A 16,331-nucleotide genomic window follows, 5' to 3' on the forward strand; every position below is an offset into this window, starting at 1 on the left:
GGCTGCACAGCTCCGCTCCCGTGTCCCCACCCAGCTCCTGGGACCAGTGGGCTAGCACAGGCGTGCTCCTGGCCTGACAGTGGCCGAGGCATAGGAAGGCAAGAGGAGCCACAAGGCCTCCTGAGGCCTAGGCTTGGACTGGCATAATATTAGTCCACCTTATTCTATTGGCCGAAGGAAGCTGTATGGTCAGATCCAAAGTCAAGGATGGGGAATTATGCTTGCCCCTTTGCAGGAGGCACTTCTAAGTCTTAGGGCAGAGAACATAAATAAATGCAGGGTTTGGTGGGCAGATCTGGGCCCACACTTGTGTTTGAATCCTCATCCCCCTGCCTATCAGGACAGACATGTCATTCCACCTCTCTGACCCTCAGCTTCCTTATTTTTCAAGGATTGTTATAAGAATTCAAACAATTTGTGCATTCCTTCCCTTGTGTGTTTACTGAGCACTTACAAGGTGTCAGACCCTGTTGTAAGCACTGGAACGGAGCTGATATACATGTAGAACGCTGAGTTCAGTGTCTGGCCCAGGTAGTGTGCCCCGTTTCCCTCCCCAGTGCCCTGCAGGAGAGGTACAAGTCCCCTGATTAACATCCACTGGGGGTCCCCATGGGCAGGCCCTGCTCAGATCTCCACCTGCCTCTCCCCACTGCTCCCCTGGAATTGCTCAGGGCAGCCACCCCGAAGGTGCTGGACTCTGCTGTCCCCATGCTGTCCACTTCCATTTCCTCTCCCAGAATACCCTCCCATACTTTACCTGACTAATCCCTGCTTCCTCCCCTGGCCCCAGTTCAGACCTCACTTCTCCCGGGTCATGCTCACCACCTGCTCTGTAATAAGGTGAATCTTCCAGGGTAGACCCGTTCATCTTCAGGTCCTTAGGCCCTGGAATACAGCAGGTATTCAGAGTAAGCACTGAGTAAATGGATCAATGAGTTTATCCTGAATTGTCTTATCTGTACAGGTTCATGGAGGGGTCCTGTGAGGCCGTCAGTGAAAGACATTAGAAATGATTCCAGCTGTCTTTCATTGAACGTTTATTAGACTGGGCTTGGGAGTGTATTGGACAAAGACTGTGTTCTTGTTTGATATCTGTGTTCAGCAGATCACTTAGGGAGGGCAGCAGAAAGGGAAGTGAGTGTGCTGGTCTAGCATCAGGCCACCAGCAGATCTGGGCTCTACCCAGATCTAAATCTGGATAAGCTTAGCAGTTTCCATCATTTCCTGTGTGTCAGTATCCCCCTCTGGAAGGTGGGTTTGTGGTAATGCTGGCTTCATAGGGCTGTCAGAATAATTCATTACACAAATATTTATTGGTCACCAACTATGTGCCAGTTACTGGAGAGAGAGAGAGCAGTGAACAAAATAAAATCTGCAAGGGATCAAATAAGATGCTGCATAAACCATGCTTGGCACAAAGCTGAGTTCATAGCACACACTTAGGAAGGGTTCACAATTCTTCCTGTTGTCATCTAGTCCAATCCTCTCATTTGACAGATGAAGAACCTGAGACCCAGAGAGGGTGAGCCATTCACCCATGGTCACACAGTAAATCAGGAACAGGACTGAGACTAGCAAGCAGGTTGCCTAATGCCCAACTGGGGCTCTTTGTACTTTACCATCCCCTTTGACTTGGAGAGGGGTCAGCTGGGAGATGAGCCCCCAAAAGGAGGCAGGGGGGACTGGCCTGATTTGCACTTCCTCCCTCTTAGCTCTTGTGGGCCTTGACTGAGTGATTTAATTTCTGTTGTCATCACCCAGTTGTCTGCACGAATAGAGCAGAGATAATCCCAAAGGGCAGCTAATCCCCAGCTCTGCCACTCACACTGTGCCTCGCGTGTGTGCTGCTGCTGGTGGGTATGAGAGGGAGGCTGCTAACTGACCCCCTAGCGAGACTTTGCACAGACTGGTAAGGAAATGAGCCCACGCCCTGCAGGTGCAGGTGCCCAGGCGGTGGGGAGGCGTTCTGGGCTGGGGGTCTGGCTGGGATGAAGTGGCTGTGATGAGCAGGGAAATTCATACGGAGAGCTTAGGGGCCTGTCTGCCCCTGTCCAGGGTCTGTGTCAGAGAGAGGGCCTGGCACCCTGCCCAGAGTGAAACTCCAGGGGAGCAGCATGATTTTTAATTTTAAGGATCTGAAATTGGATCAGTGGGCAGGTGTGCATTTTAGGAGGGATTTGCCCCCCCATCCTGAGCTTTCTGTGTCTGTGCGACCGGGGGCCCTCTGCTCAGAACCAAGCCTCATTCCCCATTTGTCACAGGGTAGGGCTAACATGGTTCTCACTCCCTGATAATTTGACTTGATAGCAAGGCCCTTGGGAGACCTCGTGTCAAGTCAGTTGAATGGATTTCGGCTGGGATTGGGCACTTGGTAATCCAGGGTGGAGAGGGAGTACTGTAGCCAGACGAGGTCTCTCGGAACACCTGGGTGGCCATGCCCCGTTGTCACAGGCAGGACTTGCCCGCAAGTTCTGGAGCAGAATTTAAGCCCCGCATGAGCAGCGATCTTCTTCTGGCTCATCTGTCAGTATACCCCAAGCACCCAGAAGAGGGCCTTGCACACAGCAGCCGCACAGGACCCACGGCTGTGGAAGGAGGAAAGAACTAACTCAACACAGGTGAGCTGTTCCCAGCCCCTGGGCCCTGTCCCTGCCCTTTTCTCAGAGGAGGAGCTCCAGAGAGCTGGAGGGGTCTTCCCAGCATGGCCAGCAAACAGGGCTCAGACTGAGGGCACACTCATCCCCAGCGCTCAAGGGTGATACTTCCTCTCCTGGCCACCCCATGACCTTCCAGGCACATGGAGGCTTGAGTGGTATTAGCCATGACTGCTATGTAGGGCGCGTGGGAGATCGCAGTGGTGAGAGAAGTCAGGGAGCCTGGACTGGCACCTGTCAGCAAGACAGTGGGCAGATGTGAGGGGGAGAAACCCTTTGGCGGATAATTTCTTAATTAGGAAAACAGGTGGCATCGACCAGTGATTCCTACAAATTAAATCAGGTGACCTCCTGCTCAGCCTCCCACAGTGGTGTGTGTGCAGAGCCTCATGCTGCCTCCACACTGCTGAAATCTGCGTCTTTCTCTCACTGTCCTTGTTCCTGTTTCTTGGTGGGTATTTTGGTCCCTGTGCAGTCTGCTCCGTGACCGTCCCAGGCCTGCCCCGGTATACGTGGTTTTGGTGCAGATACTAACAAGGGCTGGGGTTTATTCAGCCTCTGTGGGGAGCTCCACAGCCCTCAGAGGACCCAGATGAAGCAGGGCCATGTGCCTTCTCTAGTGCCTGGGTCAATCGAAATTCAGACCATGCTTGGTCATTGTTCCCAGCCTGCCCAGCTAGGAGGTGCCACGCTGGGTTTCTTATTTGGGTTCCCTTAGGAGCAGAGCCTGTGCAAGGATCTGAGTATAAGACTTTTATGTGGGAAGTGGGTTCAACACCCACTGATGGGATGTGAGGAGGGGAGGGAGATGATACAGGGTAGGGAATAAAGCCTGGGTTTTCAAGTCACTTAAGCTCCTGTGGTAGCTGGAGCTTAATGTAGCTGGGGAATCCTGGGATCCAGTGTAGACGCAAGCCTCAGAATTGCACCATTTGACGGGGGAGGGGGGGCGGTGCACCGGGTATTTGTGCCCTATTCCCTAGGCATTGGTGGGGACCTCTTGCCTTGGGGCTGGGGAGTGTCAGTCCCCTGGCACTTTGGGCCTACCACGTGGACAGGAAAGTGGCTTTGGTATGAGAGCAGCACTCAGGTGAAAGATGCAGGTGTGGCCGTGGGGGTCTGACATGGACACAGAAAGAGCAGGGGTGCACGGGCAGGCAGCACACCTCCATGACTATGACCCTCAGGCTCCCGCTGTTCACCCCAAATCTCACTGAATCACACCTTCTGCCTATTTTTCTCTGGGACTGCTGTTTTCAGGGACTGGATCAGCACAGTTTTCCAATCTGGAGGTCTTTTCAACATGCAGTTGAGAAAGGAGATACTAGCCATGATGTGTACAAAACTCCCCAGCTGGCTTCCCCAGGCTTCTCCCTGGACCCCCCTACCCCACCTTCCCTGACTGTGTTCCAAAAAAGCAAGCTCATTTTAGCATGTGTCTGAGTGAGGCCACATCAGGAAGGTAAGGCCGAAATCAAAATAAACTGACTTCAGGATGCCAAAAAATAAAAGGCTTTTAGATTACCTGCTGTTGGGTTAGGCTGTCTCTGTGGAGAGTGCCCATGGCCCCCTGTTCACCTGCTGTGGGCCCCCGCAGGCAGGGGCTGCTCAGGTGGCCGGCCAGAGAGGGGCTGCCTCTGAGGAGTTCTAGGAATGGGGCTTTTAGCCAGGAACTGAAGGGGCAGGGTTGCATAAGGAAGAAGAAACCCAGTTTGGGGAATGGGAACTTCTGGCAGCATTTCCCCCAGTCAGCTGCTTCTCCAGGAAGCTCGTAGGGATCACGAGGCTGTGGGGAGAAAGAAATGAAAAAGTTGTACAGTCAAATTAGTTTGAAAATGCTGCAGTTGACAAAGTTGGAAGGTTATTTGCTGCAGACCGCCTCAGCTCCTTTGCTATGTAAATCAGCTTTGTGATTTTCCAAAAAAGGAACATGGTGTGTACGTATCTGCATAGTATGTATGCATGTACCTAGATGCGTGCGTCTTTGCCAAAACTGTTTGGATCACAGAACCCTTTCTGTCACGTGGAGTTCCTAGGACTCGTGCGAGTAACCTGTGGAGCAGTCTTGGGAAAGCCGTCTGGCATTCTTCCAAAGCTTCTTCATGCCCCGTTCTCATTGCATCTTATTAAAAACAAACCAGGACCGCGTCACTTCTCAGCTTCAGATCGTCAAGGCGCCACCAGCCAGCCTGTGGGGCGATGCTCTAGCATGGCGTGCTGGCCCCTTATGACCTGGCCGTATCCCTTGCTCTTGGTAGCTCCTTGGGCACCCCTGAGCTTTCAAGCCTCTAGACCTGGCACCCATTGCTCCCCGTGCCAGGAGGGGCTTCAGTCTGCCCCCCTTCTGCTTGGTGAGCTCCATGTTTCAAGACAGCCTCGACATGGCTTTGGGGAAGTTTCCCTGCTCTTGTCACCAGTAAGGCCTTCCTGGCCACTTAACAATTGCAGCCTGTGCCTCCAGGGCTCCCTCTTCCCCTCCCCCCTGGCTTTTCTCTCCTTGGCCCTTACCGCCTCTGCACAGACTGTATCACAGACCTTATTTACTTGGTTTACCATTTGCTGTCTGTCTCCTGCATCCAATATTAGGCTCCATGAGGGTAGGGGTCACTGACCCTGCTGGTCTCCATTTCCAGGGCCCAGCATATAGTAGGTGCTCCAACATATTTGTTAAATGAGAGGATGTGGTAAGTACATCCATAGCCGTTCTTCTTAACCTCTTCGATGCACAATTGTTACCAAACGCTTGGGCTTGCAAACAGAAAATGGCCTCTGCATCCTGCCTCTCTGGCACACCGGCTCCTCCAGGGCACCTGCTCTGGGCCCCACCTCTGTGTCCCGACAGTTGACAAGTCCCTGTCCCTGAGGACATGCTAAACAAATGCCTGTTCGAAGCATCAGTCTGGATTTTTATAAACAAACACCAGCTCTCTGGCTGATCTGAGAGACAGAGGCCTTTTGTGGGCCCCTGTCTGCGTCCAGCCCAGGGGCCTCTCTTTTTTTATTTTTCTCTCATCTCCCTGGCTGACAGTTGTCCCACCAGGTGGTGATGCTGGCTGGAGTTGATTTCTTCTTACGTAAAAGTGGTGAGGATTTTCATTCCCCATTTTCTCTTGGCATAAAGGGCAGGGCCTCCTCCCATGGGTCTTTCTTGATCCTGGTTGGCTCAGAAAGTGAGTCAAGAAGCTGTGGGGCCACGGCGAAGTCTCTGGAAGGATCCAGGGTCTGCTCTGCTCACGTGCAGTGCAGCTGAGTCACTATCCACCAAGGGAGGGAATCCAACAGAGCTTAATGGAGCCCAGAACGCCCTCCTGACTGGAGTCTGCCAGTCCTAGAGGGTGGGCCCTGTCCTGGTGGAGCAGACGGACGGCCTTTGCCACCAGGTGTGTCTGAGATTGTGAAAGAGATACTACAACATTTCATTGACTCTGACACCTTTGATTAGAGCATAGACTTATTTTTTGTATCCCTAAGAAAGAAACATTACTGCTGACCAAGCCTTGGCATGGCATTGGCTGTAAGACACTTTCCAATTTAAGATGTTGAAATAACCACCTTAGGATTGAAGGATGTGGCACTGCTGTCCATAGGAAATGGGGGCAGTGGGAGGTCAAGTCCCCGCCTGGGCCCATGACAAGGAAGACTTGAGGTATTGGGTTTTGCAGGACAGCCCAGAGGTGTGGTCTCCTCTCCCGGTAAGTGACGTGTGCGTGAGATCTGGTCTGCTGGTGGGGGCTTGGAGATTGTGGCTAATCTGCACAGGAAGCTGGTTGTGCTGTGGGAGTCAGTGCCTTGGTGATCTGGGTCCTAAGAAATAAAAGTCTGACTTCAGCCAGAATCGTCTTCTCTTGGGAGTCTGTTAGCCTGGGCCTTCTGAAATGACTCTTCACCACCCCTCACCCACCCCCTTGCCCTTCTCTGCATGTAGCTGCCCTCCTTGTCCCTCTTTCTGCCTCTGTCCCCTCATTCCTCCTCCTTTCTCTCTGTCTCCACCTGTCCTTCTTTGTCAGTGACAGAATTATTGAAACCTATACCCCTTGTATTTCTCCTTTAGGGAAAACCCTGCTCTGGCTGGAAAGGATCGTTGTATTAAAACCTTGGGTCATATATTCCTTCTTCCCCCTCACCCTCCTCCTCCTCGGCAGGAACTGGCTACATTTCCCCCCCACCCCCACATATGGTTCTCAGTCACCCTCTGGGTGGCGTTCTCCCTCTCCAATCTGTCTCACATACTTCCTGAAACACCCATCAGGCCTCCTGTCAGAAACCTGTGCCTCCCTCCTGCCCTGGAATCCACAGGCAGGCAGGATGGCACGGGACCCAACTCTTGCCCTGGAGTTGGGTGGCCTGGGTTCAAATCCCCTGGCCATTTACCAGCCTTCTGCTGCCCCACTACCTGTGGATGCCAGGCCACGTTCCACCCACCCTAAGGTCTTTAGAGGTTGGAACGCATCTGGCCATGCACAACTTCATTAGCAGCAACATTTCTTTCTTGGGGACACCAAACTGATTGTCCATCTCTAAAAAGGCTTAGATTTAATGAAATGTTGTAGCATCTGCTTCATGAGTTATGAGGATTAAATTACCTAACACGTGCAAAATGCTTAGCCCAGTACCTGGCGCACAGGGGTGCCCCGTAAATGCTGCTATTATCATTGGCTCAAGAGTGAACTCCGTGTGACCTTCATGTTTCCTCACCATCCCCCCCATTGTCCCTGCTAGGGGGCATGGTGACTGTTCTCTCTGCCCTGCTGCACCAGGCTCTCTTGGCCTTCTGCCCTGGGGCCTCCCCATCCCCTCTACTACCCATAATAGTTCCACGTTTCCTTCTTGCAAAAAGGGATTCCTGACCACACTCCCACTTGCCTCTCTACCCACAGTTACCCCCCCAGCCAGCATTGACCTCTGTGTCTGGCATCATTTTCCTTTCCTTTTGCTGTGGAAGTCCATCTTCCTGACCCTCCCTTGAGCTAGCTACAAGTCCTGTCATTGTCACAAATGGTCTCCCTGCACTCTGCCCGCCACTGTCCTGGGCGTGAATAGAACATCAAAGCAGCCACCCAATCTGAAAGAGCATCACTGTCTGCCCTTGACCCTGCTTTCATTTCCTCCAGCGTGTTGCCCAGCCTGGTGTTGCAGGCTTGTAGCTGTTGGTTTATTATTGGTTTCCCATGCTAGGATGTAAACTCCTGGGGCAGCAGCCTGATTATCTCCCTCATCACTGTGACCCCACACCGAGCCAGGGCCTGGCATGAGGTGGGCGCTCAATACATACAATGCGGGATTAATGCTCACTTTCTTACTCACTGACTGGTGATTGCTTGGATGTTTGTGGGACTAATATGCACATTCTTACTCACCAACTGACCAGCTGATAGCAGGTGGAGGGTTTGGCGATGGGGATGGGGGTGACCCAGCTTCCCGCGAACTGAGCTCATAGATCGGGAAACAGGGACTCCAGACCACCAGGGGAGTTATTAGAAATGTATCTTCATAAAATCCTTTCATGGTAGATGAGGGAACAGGCCTGAGAAGCCAAACTATGTACTGTGGACATGTGGCTTAAAAACTTCCTTGACCACGTCCCATAGTAATTCATGCACTTCACATCACAACCCAGAGCTCGCTTGCGCACACACACATGTATGCTCACCCCTTACTCTGGGCAGCACACTTTCTTGTCTGTGCCATTTTATTCCACTCTCTACTCTTTCATTATGCTTTAATGCCAGGCACGACCCACTACACTGAGTTCATGACCCACAAATGGGTCACAACCTCACTCTGGGAAATGTGTCCCGGTATCGCAGAGCTACTGAAGGTGACCATCAGCCCAGGCTTGCTGGACCAAAGCCTGTGCTCTTTCCAATGAGCAATCCTGCCTGGAAAAACACAGGGAGAAACTCACGTGTATTAAGAGAGCAAGATTATACTTAGAAAGCAAGTGGGAGGTTCTAGCAGAGCTGGGGAAGGAAGCTGTGGGTGTGTCATCCCAGCTGGGTCATTCAGGAAGAGAGCCCACTTGCCCATGGTAGGTGCTCTGAAATGTCTGAATGAGAGAGTAGGTGAGTGAGTGAAGAGCCCCCTGCCCCACCCTCCCCCAATGAGGGCCCTGCAGGGGGAGGAGAGTACGCCCCTCTGGCTGCCATGTCCTGAGAAGGAAGGGAAGGGATTTCAACCTCGTAGGAGGGCAGGAGCCTAGAGAACATCTTGCCCCACCCCACCACTGCAGGGAAGTGGAAACTGAGGTCCAGAGAAGAGACGCGGCATACCTGAGACAGGCTGTGGTCACTGGCAGAGCCCCAGCTGGGAGCTACTATGTGCTGGCGCCCAGGCCAGTGCCAAGATGGTGTGTTGAATGGGGAGAGTCCAGACTCTGGGGTCTGGAACACATGCTTCTGTGGTTCCTATGACTATTAGTGACAGCGATGTCTTTGAACATATATGGACCACTAACCTGCCAAACATGGCTTTAAGTGCCTTACATCTGTTAAGTCCTGTGCTCTTTCTGCAAATCCTATAAGATAGGTGCCCGTATCAACCTCATTTTCCGGGGAGAAGCTGAGGCACAGAGGAGTAAGGCAACTTGCTCAAGGTGGCCTACCTGCTTGTGGTGGAGCAGGATTTACATCTAAGTGGGCTCCAGAGCCGATGCTGCCTGAGGCCTGGGGAGGGGCAGAGCCTCCCTGGGCACAGGGGTGATACCTGGGTCCTCTCCAGCGGGTCCCCACCCCACTGCAGGACAGGCCCCTCTGCAGACCTCCATACCTCCTGCATGTGCTAACAGCCTGGCAGCATGGCGAATGGGCAGCTAAACTAGGAGGTGTGGGGTGGGAGACAGGCAGAGAGGGGGTCCTCAAATGGGGCAGGGTGGAAAAGCTGGGCTGGGGGCCAAAGCCTGGCTCTGCCCCTTCCTGGTGGCATGTCCAATGGCAGGAAAAACAATAGCTGTTAAAAATGTTAAAATGTATAGATTTTCTAGGTGCCAGCGCTGCATTGATGATCAGATCCAAGTCCGGGAGAAAGCGGGGACTCAGAGGGTGGGCAACTAGCCCAGGGTATTGGCTAGGGAAGGGACAGAGCTGTTGGGGCACCACCTCAACCCAATTCCTGAACCTCTGCTCTCACCCTCCTGCTGTCCTGCAGGTTCCTAGCCTGCTCCATGCCTCAGTTTCCTCACCTTTCCAGTGGGGAGATAGGCTTCTGCCTTCAGGACAGTTATGATGGCTGTCAGATGTCTGGCTCCTAAAAGGTCTGCAACGTTTGTTAGCCATTATTCACCTTACTGTCATCGTGGCATCAGAATCAGAATGCCTGGCTCTAGGTGTGACTTGAGGTTTCATTAGATTTAGAGAGAACCTGAAACTTTTCACGGGCTGAGCCATTTATGAGCAGATCATTCCAAAACAACTTAGAGACATGGCCAAAAAGATGAGTCAAAATTAAATTAGGTGTCACCAGCATTTGTTGTCACTTGCAATGAGCCAGGCATGGGGCAGGGCATTTTCTCCCTTTATGTCCTTATTTCCTTTTCAAAACAAGGAGTGAGAAACATCATTCCACCCAGTTTTCAGAAGAGAAAACTAAGATGCAGAGGGTCTCAAGAAACTGCCCAGACTTACGAGAGGCCATTTGGCATTCTGTCCAAGAGCGGGGACTCTTTGTGGCCCCCATCGTCAGCCAGCTGTGTTGCTGACCTTCTCTGAGCCTCAGCTCCTGAAGATGGAGGCTGTCGGGAAGATTAAAGGAGATACTGTGTGCTCGGGGTGGAATGCGTGTCTGACACAGAGCAAACACTCAGTAAATGATAGTAAGCAAAATCCCAGCTGTGTTTTGCTAGGGAATAGTAGAATCAGGGGAGAATCCCTCTTTGGATCATGAATTAAACCAAGGCAGTGCTTGTCTGGCCCAGGGAATAGGTGGACGTATCAGTGAGCCCTTATTAAGAGCCTACCGTGTTTGGGAGGAGTCTGGGCTCTTCTGTTGAGGCAGAGACATTGAGTGGAGCTACACAGACATCCAGCTCCAGCCCCTGACTCCAAACCCAGGACTCAGGGTTGTCCCCCCCATACAGGGTCCTGCCATAGTTCATTATCATTTAGACACCATCACCTGGATTATTGGTGCCATGCTTTCTAAATTAAGAGTGGCACTTGATCTGTTTCGTGCTTTATAATTTGAAAACAACGTTCCCCTTTAAAGTATAAAACTTAAAAATTCTGTGGCCTTCCCTTTCAGCTCCACATCCCAACCAAGCATATTAGGGACAGCTCATCCCACCTGGCATCTGAGCACTCTGAGTCTCAGAGAGTGCATGTGAGTTGCCCGAACTCCCCAGACTGGTTTCCGGAAATGTGGGGCTGAAACTCTGATCTCAGAATCAAGGGATTCTTATCGCCCCATCCTCTGCTCCTTCTCAAAGGGAGGTATGGCTAAACTTAGTTTTGGGGCAGTGACATCTTGGAAAAGGAATCTTCTAATAGGGAGGAGACAGCATGGCTCCGCAGTTGGGGGCAAACTGACTTCCAGAACATATAGGAACTCACCTGGGATCTGCCAGCAGCCTATCGCTTTCCCAGAGCCCAGACACACCTTACTTGAAATCCCAAGCGCCAAGTGAGTGAAATGCCAGTTAAGCTTGGAGAACAGTCCTGGGCTCTACTCTCATCCCAGCTTTATAATTTTAGAATACACAGGATGCCAGGTTGGCTCCAGTGCACACTGTTTCTGAGTGTAGCTTTTTTTTTTTAAATAGTTCCATTCATGCTTCAGAGAGCTAGCAGATTCATTTTGGTCAGAAGTCTGCCTTCAGTCAAGTTCCTGTGCACATCTCTGCATGAAAAGAGACCAAAAATGTATCTGGATGGCTTTCATTCTCATTGGCAATTGGCTGTATAAGACCATGGTGGATTGCCAGGTTCCGCTGGAAGATATCTTATCCTCAGAGAGAGGAGGCTGGTTGTCTGCACCTGCTCTGATGTCGATTATGCGTGTGGCCTTGAGTCAGGCATCTCGCCTTCATCCTGCGTCTCGTGGTGAGGGAGCTGGAATAAGATGCTCTCTAAGGTGTTGTAGAAATGGATACAGTTCCAAGCAGTACCCAGGACCCTTGAAAGATCTGGGCCCATCATAAGGGGACCCTCAGAGCTCAGGCCAAGCCTGCAGGATCCTGGATATTGAGAGGGGAAATAACTTGGGGGCATTTGTTTCAGCAGCCGCTTGGCCACACCCTTTAATATCTGGGTCATTTAGGTCCTACACCCCTTCACATACCTATGATTCTGGGGCCTCTAGCGGCCCAGCTGGCAGACACAGCCGTGCTGAGGAGTCTGTCCTGGAGAATCACAGCTTGAAATTAGGAGGCATGAAATTATGACTGTGGGGCCAAGGGCGACATAGGTCATCCCCATACAAGGTGAACTCCCACCGCCAGCCCCTCTGAGTGCCACCCCAGAGGACACCAGCCCAGGCTGCCAAGTGAATCCAAAACAGAGCCCTGTCACTCAGAGCCCCTGGGGGTGCCAGATTCACTTCCCTCTTCCCACCCAGGCAAGGGAAGGCTTTTGTGTGGCAACTTCCTGATTTCACATTTTAATTTTCAAAAGGAAATAAATTTTCTCCAGCCATAGCTGTTATTGACTTTGGAGTTGTGACTTTATCATGCAAATGGTTATTTGTGGACTTTTAGAAACCTGCGTTGTGGAGTGAAATTACATACTCAGAGACTTCCAAAGCCATGTATTACGTCGCAACAGATCCTAATGATTCTCTGGGTGCCATTAGGGTGTAACGTGAAAATGCGTATTTGAGGATGATTAAAAAGCAAATGAACATGCAGGTGAGATTCCTTGTAGAAGGTGGTGGTTGGACTCACTGTGAGGCTATTTTCTCATGTTAGGGATCTCACTGACCAGCCCACTGCCCCTGCCCCTGCAGAGCCCTGGGAGGCCCTGCTGGCAGGTTATAAACAATCATGGACAACACCTGAAGGATGAGAGATGGCCATGCCTGCCTCCTTGCATGAGGGAGCCTGCTGGCCACTCTGCTGCAGCCACCTCAGAGATCTGAGACTGTCCTCTCCAAAGATCCAGGCATGTTTTCTGCACCTCCCTGCCCCCAACCAGGCCAACATCATATCACATACTTTAGAAACAGTTCAGTACAAACCTGCTTTGGCAGTAAGTTAGGACTGCCCCACCCAGTACGGAGAGCAATTTGTAGGGACAGGAACTCTAGCTCTGGGTAGGGTTTGAGACCCTAGTTTCAGACTCAATGCTGCCACTCACATATTGTCAATGTGCCTTTGGTCATTGTGACTCACACAATGTGAAATGGAGATACTAATCTCAAATATGATTCTGTATGTAGAAGAGCTTTAGAAATTGTAAAGGGCTGGAGAGTAGACTTGTCCTGACTCCCTCCACGTCTGTTTCTCTGTCTTAGTGAAAGCAGGTGCCTTCTGTCTGGGCTGTAGGCTCAACCCCGCAGGGTGGCTGTCCATCAACATTTCTGGCTTGTGGTCTTCCTACCTTCATTGTCCTTAGCTCAGGCAGATTTCTATGGGAAGGGGGCTCTCAGTTACCCATAGCTCCACAATGTGCTTCCTCCTTAATTCCTATTTCCTCCCTCATAAATGGATCATCACCATTCTGATTTCCTCACAAGCCCACTTCTTTAGTATGATGGTAGCACTTTATTGTGAGTGGAGAAGTGGTTAGAGACACACTTCACACTGAGCACTTTGTATGCACGAGACACTGTGCTAAGCACTTGCAACGTCTTGCATCTCATTTAACATTTATGATAGTTTTCTGATTCTGCCAATTTACAGATGAAGAAACTAAGATTCAAAGAAGTTAAGTAACATGCCCAAGGTCACAAAACCAAGTGACCTATTGTAAAATTCCAGGACCTATTGCAAAATTCCAGCTCTCAACCTTTAGCTCTAGGGCCTCTTGGGGGGTTGGATGCACAGCCAGCTATGGATGCGGTTCTCTGCCAGCCTTCCCTTCTATGAGCAGCCAGTCTTTCCTTGCAAAGGCCCTCACCCCAGCCCTGAGCACAGTCATCGTTGGTCCTGGACTGCTTCCTGCCCCTTAATCCCACATTCCCTTCAGCAACTACCCCTACCTTTCTCCACCTCTGCACAAACGTCTTAGAGTCGGTGCTCTTCTCTAGCCCCGTCCCTTAACTCCTATATCCACTCAGAATTGCCTTTCACTCTGCCTTCTGACAGAATCTCCAGCACCTTCCATGTCTCTAAATCCGGTGGACATTTTAAAGTCCTCTTTCTATGTGACTTCGGAGAGCTTTGACCCTACGGCCCACTCCATCCTTCCTTGCATCCTCCTTCACCTTCACCGAAGCACCCTGTCCAGGTTTTCCTCTGGAATCTTTGGCTGCACTCTTACAGACTCACCAGTGTCTGGGCTCCACAAGGCCAGGCCCTCTGCCCTCTCCCTAGGTGAGCTCATCTGGGCTTGGCCTTCATCTCCTGTCTTCAGATAGATGTCTCCTAGCAAGACCTCCCTGTTGGGCCCCACACCTGTACATTCAGCCGCACCTGTTCTTCCAGCTGCCTGCTCAGCATCTCTCCTGGGTGTCTCCAAGGCGCCCCACACCCCCTGTCCACATGGAACTTGTGGCCTTCTCCAGCATGATGGTCTTCCAGGGTTCTCTCCTAGCTAAAGGCACCGCTGTCCTCCCGCTGCACAAGCAGGAAGCTGAGGGTCGTTGTCAGCAGTTCCCTCCACTCCTGCTCTACAGTCAATCCATTACTGCCCGGTCATTTTCACCTCCCAGTTGGCTTCTGGACTCAGGCACTTCTCTTTTTCTCCTCCTTTAGCCCTCTTGATGGGTGTTGCAGTACCACGCCTGCTCAATCCACTTGCCACACCACACGTCATGCCCCCACCCCGCACCCCACTGAGGACACTGTGCTGGTTTCCTGTTGCTTTGAGGTCACTTCCCAAATCTGTGGCATGGCCCTCAAGGCATGTGTGGCTGGGCACATCTGCCCCCCTTCCTTGTCGTCCACCCTCTTCCCCCTCTTGCTGTCTGGGCTCAAGCCACAAGGCCCTATGGCCTCTCAGTCCCCCTCATGGGCTTGCTTCCTCTGTCTTCTTGAAACACGCTGTCCTCTCCGCAGGGAGCATTCTCTCACAGCTTGTGTACCCACCCAGGCCTGATCTTGCTCCTTTGTTATTTTCTCTGATAGAACCGTGGGCCCTGCCTTCAGAACACTTCCTCCGTCTGTAAGCCTGCCCCTTGGTGTGCTGGTTGACTATTTCTGTCTTCATCTCTGGACTCAGCTGCATGGGAGCAGACACCACGTCAGGTGCCCCTCCCACTGTCCCGGTACCTAGCACAGCCACGGCGCATTTAGTCTTCACTCCTCAGATACCCACCTAGGCCCTAGAGCTTCGTTACTGCTCTGGGCTGTGGGGGACACAGTGTAACAGAATGGACACATAGCTGGGCTCAAAGAACACCTGTCAGCCATGAGTAAAGGTTCATTTTGTGCCTTACTTCCAGTTCCCTGTACCCCATTCCTCCTGGACCGGCAGCTGGAGGGACAAGAGGGGATGCGGCTGGCCTCCTATGGACACAAGTATTTTCCAAGGGCTGGTAGCTGTAGCCCTTTCTTCTCAGATAGGTCCTGACAGCCCACAGGCTTCCATTCTGCCTTGGAAATTCCTCCCTTCCTTCAAGTCTTCCCTGAAGCCCTAGGGGTGACCTTCACCCCACAGCTCTTGGTGCTGGCTGTGAATGCTCTGTTGTGTCTTATATTGTAAGCTGGCCCCACGCAACTCGCTGAAGCTTTCTGAGCTTTGACTTCCTCATTGGGGAAACAGGTGATGACAATCCACTATAGGGTCGCTATGGGTGGGAAGTAATGAAGTTGTGTGTGCAATGGTGTATGTCTATCTGAGCCCTTACAAATGGCAAGGTTGCTACTATTACTGTTTTGTCACTTAACCCTCTAGGGAGTTCTACTTGCACGTAGTCCCTTCTGTCTCCTGAACAGGTCACACCCTCTCTGGATCTCTACTGGGCTCAGCACAAGGCCAGTCATGTAGAATCAGGATGCACTCAGTGAGGAACCTCAGGTAAAACCCACATACACAAAGCAGAAGGTTCAGACTCCCCAGAGTGTCTCTTTGCCCCCGGATTCTCAGACTCCACTCCCCTTGGGCCCAGCCCCCAATTCCATGAGGGCTTCTGCCCTCACCTTGCCACACTCATAAGGACACCTGGTCTCAAGTTTACCTGGTCCCTCTGGAGGAGACCCCCAAGCCGGCATACTGGGGGCAAAGACAGCACATTGGTGCAGGACTGAGTCTACACTTTGGAATATTCTGGCCTAAAGCATCCTAGATTCACACAATTTAAAAATTTAATCTGATTGTTTAAAAACCAATGCTTATTGTAGAAAATTCAGAAAATGTAGTTGAGTATAAAATATTACCCATAATCCCATTCATTCTAGATAATTCTATTAACATTTTGTTTTCTTCCAGTCTTTTTAAATGAAAATATTATATATAATAGTAAATAATATTTAGATTATGTTAGACATATATAGACACATATACATATATATACACATATATGTAATTTATTTATCTATATCCATCTGTGTATATATATATAGAGAGAGAGATTCAATTTTTTTCATTT

General features: G+C 51.2%; 1 protein-coding gene and 1 long non-coding RNA gene across 5 annotated transcripts in view; one reads left to right on the plus strand and one right to left on the minus strand.

Annotated features, from left to right (window-relative positions):
- LRFN2 (leucine rich repeat and fibronectin type III domain containing 2) overlaps positions 1-16,331 on the plus strand; it is a 176,666-nt gene that overhangs the window by 62,224 nt on the left and 98,111 nt on the right. The window lies entirely within an intron of this gene.
- Positions 1,036-14,458, minus strand: LOC140846685 (uncharacterized). Its single transcript, XR_012126057.1, has 3 exons — positions 14,215-14,458; positions 4,180-4,440; positions 1,036-2,585 (listed from the first exon to the last, which is right to left on the minus strand). It is a non-coding gene; the product is annotated as an uncharacterized lncRNA (long non-coding RNA).

The sequence above is a fragment of the Manis javanica genome, chromosome 16 (genome assembly GCF_040802235.1).
Source record: "Manis javanica isolate MJ-LG chromosome 16, MJ_LKY, whole genome shotgun sequence".
In the NCBI taxonomy this organism is placed as follows: domain Eukaryota; kingdom Metazoa; phylum Chordata; class Mammalia; order Pholidota; family Manidae; genus Manis; species Manis javanica.